Here is a 14,239-nt window from a genome sequence, read left to right as displayed (position 1 = left end):
GGAAAGGATGTAAAAATGCTTCCTTTAATCCCTAAACTTTTACTTCAATTAGTTTTCAATTATTAACTAATTAAGTATAATTTGTTAGTCCAAATTAAAATAAAATAATTTATAAGCCCCGAGAGAATAATTTTGGTGTCATTATTCGCGAAATAATTTGACGAAACTATCGTCAAAGTTTCATGAAATTTGGACGTAGAAAGTTTAATCAAGTGGGACTGATTTGGACCTAATAAATCAAAAATGATTTATTAAAAATAAAATATAAGTCGGATAAGAATAAAAATTATATTTTTATTCTTTTTATATTATATTAGATTTTTGGATAAATTCTCACGAAAATTGAAAGTCGTTTCCGTTCGGGCTACGGACGACTAGTTTAGAAGTTGGTTTAAAGTGCATGATTGAGCTAGTACTAAATTGCACTTTAGCCGTTTCTATATATATCATTTCACTCACATGAAATGAATACAGAATTCATTTATTCATTTGCAAAAGCAAATGAAAGAGCAGAAGCTCTCTGAGTGTGCGACGGTAATTAGGGTTTCGGCCGATCCGTCCGTTTCTCGATTCTAACTCCGTTTCTTCGACGATTACTCAAGTAATCGAGGTACTAATCGCGTATTGAACGTTTATTTTGATATATTTCGATATATTTCGAATATATATTCGTTTATAAACGGTTACCGTATCGAATCGAACGTATACCTATTATTTTTACGATTCGAATGTGAATTTGGATATATTGGATTGTGTATATGTGTTAGGAGCGGAAAAACGAGTTTGAAACACGTCGGAATGCCCCGGGAATCGAGTTTCCCCGGGGCTGTGCACGTTGGTGCACGGACGTGCACATATGGTGCACGAACGTGCACCAATCTGGAGGTGCACGAACGTGCACCAAGGTGCACGATCGTGCACTAGCCAGGGGTGCACGAACGTGCACCCAAGGTGCACGGACGTGCACCAGGCCGACGCCAAAGGGGAAAAATTCCTTTGGGGCTTTTTGCCCTATCCGTTTGACGTAGTTTCGTCGAACTAAAACGTTTAAAAATGATAACTTCTTTTGAAGAAAGTGAAAAGAGTTTTTAAACCTAAGCTAAAGACTTTTAAAATATGATTTTAAAAGTAAAGTTAAACGTTTAAAAAGGACTTTAAAAGAGTTAAAGTCGACGTTTAACCGGTTTAAAAGATTTAGCAAACGATGTTGCTAAATAATTAGTAGTCGACTGTGAATGGCTTTGGCAATCAAGTCGATGCTAGTAAATGATTTTAATTAGGTATTGTTATACCTAAAATGACTTCTAGAGTGAAGTCTAAACGTTTTCTTAAGGTGAAAACGATTCAAATGGTTTTTAAAAAGAAAAGGACCATACGTGCTATGTGTTATATGTTAGATTAAACCTAGGTTTCAAGACCTAGATGTTTATACCATAAATGAGTATTGATGTATTGTCTTGTGTTATTTGTATGTTTGATCCGACTAGCTGTCCAGCAGTCAGACCAGGACTCCAGGGAGTGTGTCACACACACGGCGGTGCTAAGTAGTTACTTAGCAGTACTGTGAGTTTACGTGTTTACTTTTGAATATCAGTATTCAGCTGTTTTAAATCCATAATCGCAATAGTATAAGCTAGCCAAGAGAGGTCCATTGGAACGAGCTACCTATTGGGCGGCAATAGGGTTGCGTGATCACCAACACTGATTTTTAGATGTACTTCTGTCGAGGTATAGAGGTATGCATGTCGTGTAAGTCATTGGGAAAGTAGATGCCCTGACTTCACGGGTAAACCCTGAGACGGCAGTAATACAGTTACGGTCGCGGAATAAGCCGCGAAGGCAGTTTCTGATTACGGTCCAGGTACCAGAGATACAGAATTGGACGGCAGTGATTCAGTTCACGGTCTTTATTCTGTTGTCCATAAGCTCGTAAGATGAGTGTGTCTGTTAGGACAATTGTGGACTAGGGTTTCATATGGATCGACATATTGGTAATATTTTTATATATAACTATTTTATATATATTATGCGATTTTGGTATTTATCTGTAAACTGTTTACTCACTCAGAAATATTTATATTTCTGACCCCGTTGTTGTTTCCCAATATTTCAGGAAACGAGATTTGAGGTCAGTCGAGCTTCCACATCCCTTCTTCAGGAAAGCTCTTCTTTTTTAATGTACATAGGATTTTGTACTCTTAGTATGCTGCAATAGTATAAGTGTAATGTGCCAGCAGCCGAGCCACTAGTCCTCTGTTTAGATACTCTGATAGGATCTAGTGCATGTGTATACCTTTTGGGTGGCTGCTTAGTGGCATATTGTATCTAGTTACCGAGTCGGCCTCGTGTGTTTTTGTGAGGGTCAAAAACAGTATGTTTTAAATAAGCCGGCTATGTGTAACCGGTCCGCTGTGTATTTTAATATGTTTAATACCACCGTTGCGAGACCCAGAGGTGTCCGCTTTATTTTATTAAACATATTAACGGTGGCGTGTGATCTGGAACGGGGCTGCCTATGTGTTAAGGCAGTCGAAAGATAAGTCCCCGGTTTCCAGTGATCACCACGCCAGGTTTTCAGAAAGAAGCGAGGGTTGAGATAACGAGGTTATCCAACCAGTACTTCTGAAAACCAGATTTCGCATATATGTGTAATTTCAGAAATGTGTTTGAGTTAAACGAGAAAAGTTTTAACGGCGTTTTCTGAAAACGGATCGTACGCGAGGTGCGATCATTTAATAATATTTGCGAAAAATTTCTAGAGGTTCTAGGCTTGCTACGGGTTTCGGAACAACCATTCCCATTCCCTAGCGCCGGTCGTGACTTGGATTAGGGTGGAATTCGGGTCGTGACACCCTCAAAAGAAGAAGGCATTACCCAATAAATGCCCATCATATTCCAAATTTCAACCCAAATTTTCCTTGCAAAAATGCAATGCAGGAAAATATGATTTTGAGTCTCAACTTCACCACAAATACCACAACCAATGTTGCTTTCCAAAATAATCTTTCGAGAAGCAAGAAAAGAAAGAGTCGGAGTACAATAATGTAAAGTCGTCCACATAAAAAATTGAACTCTCGGAGGTGCCTCACAATCCCAAATCTTCCAGAAAGTTGCTGCTGAAATTCTTGTTAATGTTGTAGTCCCAATTACTGTTGAATTTAATTGAACTGCTGCAGAATTTGAAGGTTGCTGCCTCGGAAAATTACTTCCATCTGCTGCCGAAAAATCCCGATGAAACTGCCCAGAAATGCTTGTTTCAGCTGCTGTATAAACATGTTGATGCTGCTGAATAGAAACAGTGCTTGCTGCTAACGCCGAAACCTGATGATGTTGCTGCCGAATAGAACCAGCAGCTGTTCTAATAATTCTGGCCATACTTGCAGAGGTAAAACCACTACTATTAGCCTTCCAAATCATCTCATCTTCACCCAAATTATCAACTTCACAATTTTCCAGAAATAGCAAATGAAGACCACAAACTGCTCTTGCTTTCCCAATCTCAATCTTCTACGCCATCTCCAATCAGCTGACATAACTGAGCTAAACTTAGCTTGTTTAATGCTTCAAAGATGATATAAACGAGGGAAAAGAACCGCTGCCGAACCATTACCGGACCAGTTGTCGTGCCAAAGCGAAATCGAATCACCATTCCCAATTTTAAAACTCATATTCATAATAAAAAGATGCCAAACATTCTCGTCAAGACAACAAAAACGTCTAATACCTTTCCAAATATATGAGAGCTGCTGAGTATCTCCAAAGAGAAGGGAATTCCAACTAGTTAACGAGGAACAAGAAGAGACCACATTAAACCATAAAGAGTCACGATTGGCCGAACGCAATTTCCATAACCATTTAAAAAGTAAGCTTTCATTTTGAATCCTCAGATTACAAACATCCAAACCACCATTATCATAATCTTTGCAAATAGTTGCCCACAAAATTCTACAAAAAACTCTATTTGTAGAGCTCTCACCTTTCCAAAGGAATTTTCGCATATAAGTCTCTATCTGATTTTGGACATAAACAGGCATCCCAATAATCAACATAAAATAGATAGGAAGACTATAAAGAACCGACTTCAAAAGCACTAACCTCCCTGCCGGAGAGAGTAAGTTACCTCTCCAAAGGGACAATTTTGATTTGAATCTCTGAATGACGTGATCCCATGTCGCAATTGGAATCCTGCGAACAGCTAGAGGCAATCCCAAATATTTAATAGGGAATTTTTCAACATTGCAGCCCACTAAGTCCGATGCTAAGCTCAACTCTGAATCAGAAACATTAATACCAAGCAAAGAAATTTTATGAAAGTTAATTTTCAAACCTGAAATTAATTCGAAGCAGCGAAGGATTCGAGTAAAATTTCGCAGTTGCTCTAAGTCATAAGGGAGAAATAAGATCGTATCATCTGCAAATTGGAGAACAGATATAGGGTCATGATCATCAGAAAAAGCAAACCCATTAATAAGACCCATATCCTTTGCTTTCTGCAAAATACATTTTAACCCTTCTGCAGCTAAAACAAACAGGTAAGGCGAAATTGGATCTCCTTGCCTAACACCTCTTTTAAGCATGAAAGGATCAATGGGACTTCCATTCACTTGGACAGAAGTGAACGCCGAAGATAAGCAATTAGACATCCAAGCAATCCACTTGTCTGGAAAAGACATAGATTTCATAACACTCGGCAGGTAACTCCAGTCTAAAGAATCGAAAGCTTTGTGAAAATCAAGCTTTAGGACAAGAAGCTTCTCTTTTCTTTTCCTAGCACAGTGGATTAATTCATTAGCTATCATAGACCAATCCATGATACTTCTTCCCTTAATAAACGCATGTTGATGATCCGAGATCACATAGGGAAGAAGAGGAGCTAATCTAGCCGAGAGACATTTTGATAGCAGCTTATAAATCCCATTTACTAAGCTGATAGGGCGGTAATCACGAATATGACAGGAACCAATAACTTGTGGTATAAGAACCAAAAACGAAGAGTTCAAACCAGCAGGAATTGAATTCGAGCTATGAAAAGTGTTAAAAAACTCTAAAATATCCCTCTTGATAAAAGGCCAAGCACGCTTATAGAAAAAGTAATTAAACCCATCAGGGCCCGGAGCCTTTAAATCGTTGCAGGAATTCAGCGCCGAAAAAATCTCAAATTCTTGAAAGGGGCGAATTAAACTTGCTGATCGATTAGAAGATAGACACTTAAAATCAAAGCCGGAATAGTCTACTGAAACCTCATGATTTTTAGAGTATAATGCCGAATAAAACCCTCTTATCTGCTGCCGAATATCCACAGGTTCAGTATAGGTAACATCTCCGACAGTCACAGCCGAAATTTGATTGTTTCGGTAGTGCATTGAAGCTGTAGTGTGATAAAATTTCGAATTCCTATCCCCTTTGATGGACCAATTCAGACGGGACTTTTAAAACCACAAGCTTTCTATACGCTTTTCAACTACCCAAAGCTGAGATTTAATTGCAGCTAACCTTTCTAATTCCACGTCCTGGAGGATTCTTGATTCTGCAAGAACATCCAGTTGTGCTATTTCTGCCGTGAGCTCAGCCTGCTTCTTGTTTTGATCTCCAAACACTTCAGCGTTCCAAGTTTTAACCTTTTCCCTAAGATGCTTCAGCTTGCGAACTAAAGGTAAAGGGTTCTCTACTGAATCAAAAGAAACCCAAGAACTTTAAATAAAACCGCTAAAATCAGAATGCTCCCACCATGAATCAATAGATCGAAAGGGCTTTGGGCCCCAATAAAATTTGGCGTTTGATTGAAAGATAAGCGGAACATGGTCAGTAAACCTCGAGGCAGCTCTGATAAGGAACAAAACCTCCAAGCGTTGACAGCTGATAAAGAAGCACAACACCTATCAATTCTCGATTTTGAGAAAGAATTTTGCCAAGTAAAAGAGCGGCCTTGAAGAGGAAGGTCCACTAATTCTGATTCATTCAGAAAATCACGAAGAGCTATCATAGATGGCGAGAAATCTAAACAGTTAAGACGTTCGACAGGAGTCAAAACTTCATTAAAATCTCCACTTACAAATACCAAGCCAGAGTATGTTGTGAAAGGAACCAAATCGTTCCACAAAGATAATCTTTCCGACACTAGATTACTCGCATAAATCAGAATATGACAAATGGGCAAGGAATTAAACATAAAATCCATACAAATCCAACGAGAGCCAGAGACAATAGAAATATTCTGGAGCAGAACCGTATTCCAGACCACCTGAAGCACCGACAGATGGAACCCAAGTAAAATCAAAGTCCAAATTCGGCCAAAGCTTTCGAATAAGAAAAGCATCGATAGAATCCTTTTTAGTTTCCAACAAACCTAAAAAAGAAGGATTGTATTTACTCACCATGTTTTGAATAAATCGCTGCTTTCGATGGTTTAAAAGACCACCCCTACAATTCCAAGATATAAAAGTAAAAGGCATAGACATTAAAAGAAAAATAAAACCTTGATTCTTGAGACGAATAAAATCATGATTTCTGATTTTTCAAGTCCTGCTCCATATTAAGCAGTAACTGCTTCACTGCCGCGGCCTTTAAGTCATATCTGAAAAACCCCAAAGCATGTCCCACATCCCATATTTTAAGAGCTTCATCAAAGGACCCTTCATCAGCCTTTTCTCTTGAGGATATGATTAGATTGTTCATGTTTTCAAAATCTTCTTCGGATGCCGAAGACTGCTGTTTTGAAGTTGAAACCAATGAACCATTCGGCAAAATTTTCTTGAGAGGCCTACCCTTTCTGAGTGTAACATTGGCAAGAGAATGCTGAACAAAGTTGTTGCTGGTTGGTGTCAGCTTTTGATCTTAAACGGATGGGACAGAATTTGCAGATTGCATCGAATCATGCTTAGATTGTGCCGGCATATCCTTAGGGTCTTGTTGAACATCTGTGTCAACTTGAAAAGGTTCTATAACATCATCATTTTGAAGAGTATCTTGAACTATAGTTCCAACCTGCAATGAAAGAAAAGGTAAAGAGGGGGTATCCTTCTCAAAAGAGAGGATCTTGTTGCTGTCTAGGTCATCCCTTGCTGAAAAAGGGATCTGATTGCTGTTTAAAAGGATAGGAGGGGAAGGAGAAGACAAAAGTGTGGAATCATACACTTTATCTGTAGCATCAGTCACTGAAATATCTTGCGAATCATCGATATCTGACATAAAGGAAACAGCCCTATCAGTTTCCCGTGCGTGGACCATGCAAGATTGATTGTTATAATCAATTATCAAATATTTATTAACACGAGGACCCTTTAATGACACCAATACCGCACCAACATCCAAGCGATCTTTCAAGGCGACTTCCTCATGAACTGTGACTGCTTCTCCAATTAAATTGCCAATGAAAATAAAGAAATTATCGGTCCATAAGGATAAAGGAACTCCTGAGATATTAATCCACGCCAAACGATATGAGGCTTTGACGTAATTTTCAGCTTTGCATAAAGCCTGTATAAATCCATCGCTTGCACCAGGCCTTTTATGTATAAACTGTTCAGCTTTGCTGAAGAAAAGGATAGAAGGATATCAGCTCCTCCTAGAATGGATGAAGTTTCAAAGTCTATACCTAATTCCATTAGGTAATCATTAACATTGAGTAGGGATGCCGGTGATTTCAGTGAGATAGCTACCGAACGTGATAGCCAGTCAGATATGTTTGACGTATCTGAATAAAACACAGCAGGCGGGGTCGTATTCTTCAAATCTGGAGCAGCGGTTGGATTTTTGACAGCAATAGGTTTCAATATTGCAGGTTTATATAAGACATCCATGAAGCTCCTGCCTTCACGAACAGTAGAATCATGTTTAGACTCAATCGAAATAGTGTTTTTGATATCCTTAGATGCAGCAGGAGGGGTTGAAGTTTTGACAGGGCTCGGGTATCTTGCCACAAAAGCACGCAGCCTGTATATCCCAATTGAAATCATGTTAATCTGAGACAAAATCCAATCAATACTGATAGACGAATCGATTCTAAGAAACCCAAAGCAACGATTTGCAGAATTCAATCTTTTTGCAATGGATATTCTCCCGTAAAGGTTATAACGTTAAAAAGCATTCTGAAGATTGAGGTAGTTTCAAGACCTAGGGAAGTTTTCGAAATAAACTACATGGTTTGATGGTGGTGATGATGGTCGGAAGGAGTTTAGGTTGTTGGCGATGGTGGAATTATGGTTAGGGTTTGGGATGGGATTTTTTTTGGGAGAGAAGACATCTTTTCCTTAGATTCCATAGCTCCAGTTCATTGATTTTTACATATGCTTTACCCCTAAATGAGCTGACAATAAACGACAGTTTTTAAGTTCTAAGTTTTGCATGCATGGAAGAAAAAAAAAGTTTTAACCTTTATTTATCATAATTGTTAGAAGTGATAATAATTTGTCCACGATATTGAGAGATAATTGGTTCAAGTATACATATAGAAGACTATATTGAACTTAAACTTTTTCACTTATCTACTTGATATACCATTATCTGTACGTATTAAATAGGCTTTTAATATTTATAAACAAATAGAATTACACTTAAAGTTAAATTGTTAGTTGATTACTCTTGGTGATATTTTTTACTTAAACTCGCCTAACAATTAAATACTCCTGTTTAAAGTTAACTCTCCCTCAAATATATGTATCTTTATTAACCTATAATATTTTTATTTTGTATTTAAATTAAACTCTTATTAATTTTATATTTTTTAATATCAAGTATACCCTTAATGAAACCTATTACCGTAATTTTGCCTGCCCCCCCTCTCACATATAAGATAGTTATATATATCTATTTTATACTATATATAAAAGCACGGATGGGGGAGGGGGGGGACAGGTAAATTTACTGAATAATCCTTTTCAGTTTACTACTAAATAAAGGTTTTATGGTCATTAACTAATTAGTTATTTAATTGATCACTATTGTAATTAAAGTCCTAATTAGAATAGGTAGCTAAATTATCTCCAATTTAATTTTTAGTGTGTAAAAAATAGCTAAATTGTCTCCAAAATAGTAGGAATATCTATCTTTTAGTTTGATTGAACAACAAAATTAAAATACTGTATTTCGTCAATATATTATTATTTAAATTTCTATTTTATTATTTTTAAAGATATTATTAATAAAATTAAGTTAACTATTTAATTATGGTTATTATAAAACTAAAAGAAAAAAATTTAATAACCGAATATATTATATTTACTTTTACAAAAATTCTTAACTAATTTAATATTAATTATAAATAAAAAATTGATATAATTATAGTAAATTTACTAATATGTTCATTGAGGAATTACGTTACGAGCCACGTGCATAGCACGTAATGCGAAACTAGTATATATAAATAGATAGATAAAGAGTTTAATGTTTTTAGTCCGATGGAATTTATATGAATAGTAATTTTATGTAGACTTAATTACTTAAAAAAACCCTCACTTTTAACTTTTTTTTCGTTTATAACTTAACTTAGGAAAATTGTCACATATACTCATGATCTTGTCTTTATGTTTCACCTCTACCCTCAAAGTATTAAATTTACCTCTTTTCATTTGAAAAAAAGTTTAAAATAGTCCTTCATTTTTAGTATATATTCTAATTACACATCAATGTTATTAACTATACAAAAACACCTTTTTCTTTAATAAAATCAATTAATCATAATTATTTAATTATTCTCGACCTACAACCATACTCCAATTTTAAAATCCGCTATCGAAATTAAAAACCGTAAAAAAAACTTAAACAAAATTAAATTAATTTTTTTAAAAAAAAAAATTTCACCCACCGCCACAGTCGTCCTTCTTCCATGGAAGGAGCAACAGTGTTGTTCCTTCCATGGAGGAACACGCTGTTCCTCCATGGAAAGGAGGAACACTCCAAGGAGGAACAGTTGTGTTCCTCCATGGAAAGGAGGAACAGATCTGTTCATCCATGGAAAGGAGGAACAGATCTGTTCATCCTTTCCAAGGAGGAACAACGTGTTCCTCTTTAGCGTGTTCCTCCATTGAGCTCCTCCTTGTCCGGCGTCGTTTCAAAAATCGATTTTTTTTAAATTATAATATTAGCGGTTTTTAAAATTGAAGTATAATTGTATGTTATAATTAATAAAAAATATTTTATTTATTTTATTTATTTAAATTAAAAAAATTTATTAATTTTACGATTTATTTGAACGTTTTTAAAGATAAAGTATTTGTTTGGTACTTTTTTTTATAGAAAAAGGTGTAAAATAATTTTTATATTTAGTTGTTTTTAATAATTTTTTTTTTTTTTTGAAATTTGGGGTAGAGGTGAAACATAAAGATAAAGTCATGAGTATATGTGACAATTTTTCTATATCAGAGTATAAACAAAAATAAAGTTAAAAGTGAGAGTTTTTTAAGTAATTAACCCTTTTATGTAACACTCTAAGTTATAGGTTATGGCTTAATTGTTCACACAATCATAAGGCTAATAATAAATTCTAATCTTTATGCATATATGATTTAACCGAACAAATGATGCAATTTTCGTTAATGTTGTATTAACTAATCATAATTTAGATACAAAACAGTATTAATTAAGATCACCGCTATGTATGAAGTTCGCTGGAAAATATAACTGTCAGAAATTAGAGATTTAAATAGGTATTTTCTTTTATAAATTAAAGGCTTAATCACAAAAAAAAACCTTACTTTTTAGCCCCTTTTCAAATGCACTCTGACGTTGTAATTTTATCAGCTGCACCCTAATTCGCACCTTTGGTTTTCAATTCCACCCTCAAGTACTAAATTGATCTCTTTTCTATTTAGAAAAAGTTAAAATAAGTCATCCATTTTTAACTTTTTATATGGAAAAGAGTTCAAACGAGTACTTTATAAGGGTTTCTATGAATTTTTCCCGACTGAAAAAGAGTCCAATTTGATTTTGAGGGTGGAATTGAAATCCAAAGGTGCAAATTAGGGTGCATCTGATAAAATTGCAACGTCAGGTTGCAACTGAAAAAGAGCTAAAAGGTGGGGGGTAATTTATTCAAATTGGATAACTATCAAGAGCATGTTTTTAATAAAATAAATAAGTGTTTTATTTAAGGTGGGAACTTATGAGAGAGCTCTTTTGGTCCTCTCAATTATATAAGTACTAGTCGTATACCCGCGCATTTGCGCGGAATTAAAATAGTATTTCATTTAAATAATAATGTTATCATAAAAAATTAATAAAAAAATGTCAATAGAAAAAACAATTAGCACGAAGTTCTTATATATATATTCTTTTCTTGTGAAAATATTGATAAATATTAATAAAAAAATAAATTCGATTTAACTCTTTTATACTATTATATCATATAAAGTTTTTTTAACATCACAAATTAATTAATAAAAAAAAAGGTCATAAATAATTGTCCAATTCAAACACCCAACTCAACCCACCTAAGAAAACATAGCCTATTTTCAACCAAAAAAAGTTTGAGTAATTATAACATATTAAATATATTAAATTTTATTTGTATAATTATGCCAATTAAACATAATTAAACGGCCCGAAGCGTTTCTTTTTGAGTTTTCGAGAATTTTTGAGAGTTTCCGGTTTTTGAAACGGGACACGCGACTTCATCGAAGTTTTCGTGCTTCTTAGTTCATAAGAAGCACATAACCAATAAAATATATTTTTTTGAAAAATAACTTTTTCTGAGAGATATTTTTTATTGGAAAATATTACTTTCCTGAAAAAATATCTTTGTTTCGAAAAATATTTTTTTTCCTGAGAAATATTTTTTTGTTTTGGAAAATATTTTTTCTGAAAAATATTTATTTCAAATATCTCACCTTATATTTTATTTTGCCTATTTTTGCGTTTTGGTGACTCAACCCAATCTAAAATTATCCAACTGCACAAAAAATTTATAATTATAAGAGAAATTTTATAATAATTGTCCAACCAAAAAATTGCCCAAATCCAAATAAACTCATCTAAATCCACCCAAAAACACCCAATTACCACCTTTATATACAATTAAAGCTCGATATACAAATTCATGTAAGCTTAATTGCAAAACCAACTAACTATGATAAACTATGATACTGTATCACTAATTTTGAAGAAATGCGTAGATGAGTTGGTAAGGCGCTCTTCTAGCTTAAGTGAGGTCGCGGGTTCGAACCGTACTCATGTATGCAGCCGTTTAAAATTTGGGGCCAGAGCTTTGCTTCCCGCAAGGGACCTACCCGGCTCGAGTGGGGATTAGTCTGAATGTGGAAGGCTTAAAGGTGCCGTTTCATAGTTGGAACCCGTTCAGGATACTTCATGATCAGATCAAAAAAAAAAAAATCAAACCAGGACGAAGCCATTTTTTAGAGCAAAACAACTTTTTCAATTATAGGGTCAATACAATAGAAAAAGAAAAAGAAAAATTAAAACATAGGCTTAATAAAAAGAAACTAAAATTACAATGACAACATAAAAAAAATTCCATGAATTATAAAATCACTCAAAACAAAACAACAAACTAAACACTTACTGATCGAAACCCATTTTATATATTATACAAAATTTTAGTAACAAAGATTATACAAAATAAAAAAAATGATGTATCAAAACGCACCTTCATCCAATGGTCAGAGATAATTTTTTTGAGAATAATGAAAATTTCATTAATAGGGAAATAAAAATACAACTTGATCAAATATTGAACAAATCAATACATTCAAGAAGTACAATAATAGAACATCAGTAAAATAACAGAAAATCATATCTAATTTCTTCAATCGCATTGACGGAGCTCTTTGAATATGCAACTCGGCGATCCGCCCGCTCCACTCGAAGGTTATTTTAAACCAGAAATCGACTCTTTTGTCTTTGAATGAGTCTGACTGAGAGAATATTAGAAATAAGATTTCTACTGATAGCACTTCAGATCTACGTTCCGTAGATAATTCCATCAAGGAAATAGCAGAACCCATAAAGGGTAAGAGGCAGAACTCCACAAAGGAAGACAAAACATCCATAAAGGAAGAAATAAAAATACCAACAGATCTCAGATCTGTGATTATTAACGCAAAATAAACTAAATACGAGATTTGAACAGAAAACGAGAAGGTAGGGAGGTGATTTTGAACTAAAAAATGGCCAAAATCACCTCCCTCTTGTTGCGGCTAGGGTTTCTGAAAAGAAAAAGAGAGTTTAGAGAGATGAGAGAGAAAAATGAGTTTTTTTGGTTGTGGTTTGTTTATGGTCAGAGACAATTGCATAGCTTTTTAGACCAAATAAATATCAAAACTTTGATTCAAATTTTTGGTTCAGCCGTATATATATTTTCTATCTTCTGTTTGCATAAGTTTTCTTTTTTTAGTGTCATATTTAGAGAATGATTGAGATAACTATTTGGTTTAGATTGAGAGACTTTGTTTTTTTAGGGTTTAACTTAACAAATTACGTAGTTTAACTTAGTAAAACAAATAGTAAGTAATTTTATTCATGACAAAACTATTCGATTTAGAACATGAAACTACTATTTAAATGTTAACTCAGTAAATTGATTAGTTTTTACTCAATAGGATAAGTAGTTATAAGTAATTTTATTGATTTAAAAAATAATATTTAAATTAAGTAGTTTAACAAAAGTGGCAACTAATAAGAATGCTCGATTTTGTAACAATCAATGAGAGAGCTCCGTTGGTTTAAAAAGTAAAATTTAAATTAAGTAGTTTAACAAAAGTGGCAACTAATAAGAATGCTCGATTTTGTAACAATCAATGAGAGAGCTCCGTTGGTCCTCTCAATTATATAAGTACTAGTCGTAAGCCCGCGCATCTGCGCGAAATCTATTTATACGTAATTGAAATGATAAGTTTTTTAAAAATCATACAAATAATGCTAATGAATAAAATAGAATAAAGAAATAATATATTTTTAGAATTATTCTATCGAAACTGTAACTTTTTCTCTTCAATTACGTTTTTTTTTGTTTCCGCAAAAATTTCTCTATTGTTATTTGTTGTGAAAAAATATGGATCAAGCAATATGATTTGCAACACTTCATGATTTCATATTAATTTGCTAACGAAGCTCAACAAAACTTTAAACAATAATATGTAAAGTATTTAAAAATAAATTATAAAGCGAAATAGCACATTTGTAATGTTATTAACCGAAAATTAAAGATTAGCAAAAAGATTAAGAAACTTAATAGAGGACGACATATCACTGTAAACGTTAGAGAAAAGTCTATATTGCTAATTCAGGA

This window comes from Mercurialis annua, linkage group LG6 (assembly GCF_937616625.2).
Source record: "Mercurialis annua linkage group LG6, ddMerAnnu1.2, whole genome shotgun sequence".
Taxonomy (NCBI): Eukaryota; Viridiplantae; Streptophyta; class Magnoliopsida; order Malpighiales; family Euphorbiaceae; genus Mercurialis; species Mercurialis annua.
The sequence above is the reverse complement of the archived record's forward strand: the minus strand, read 5'-3'. Positions refer to the sequence as shown.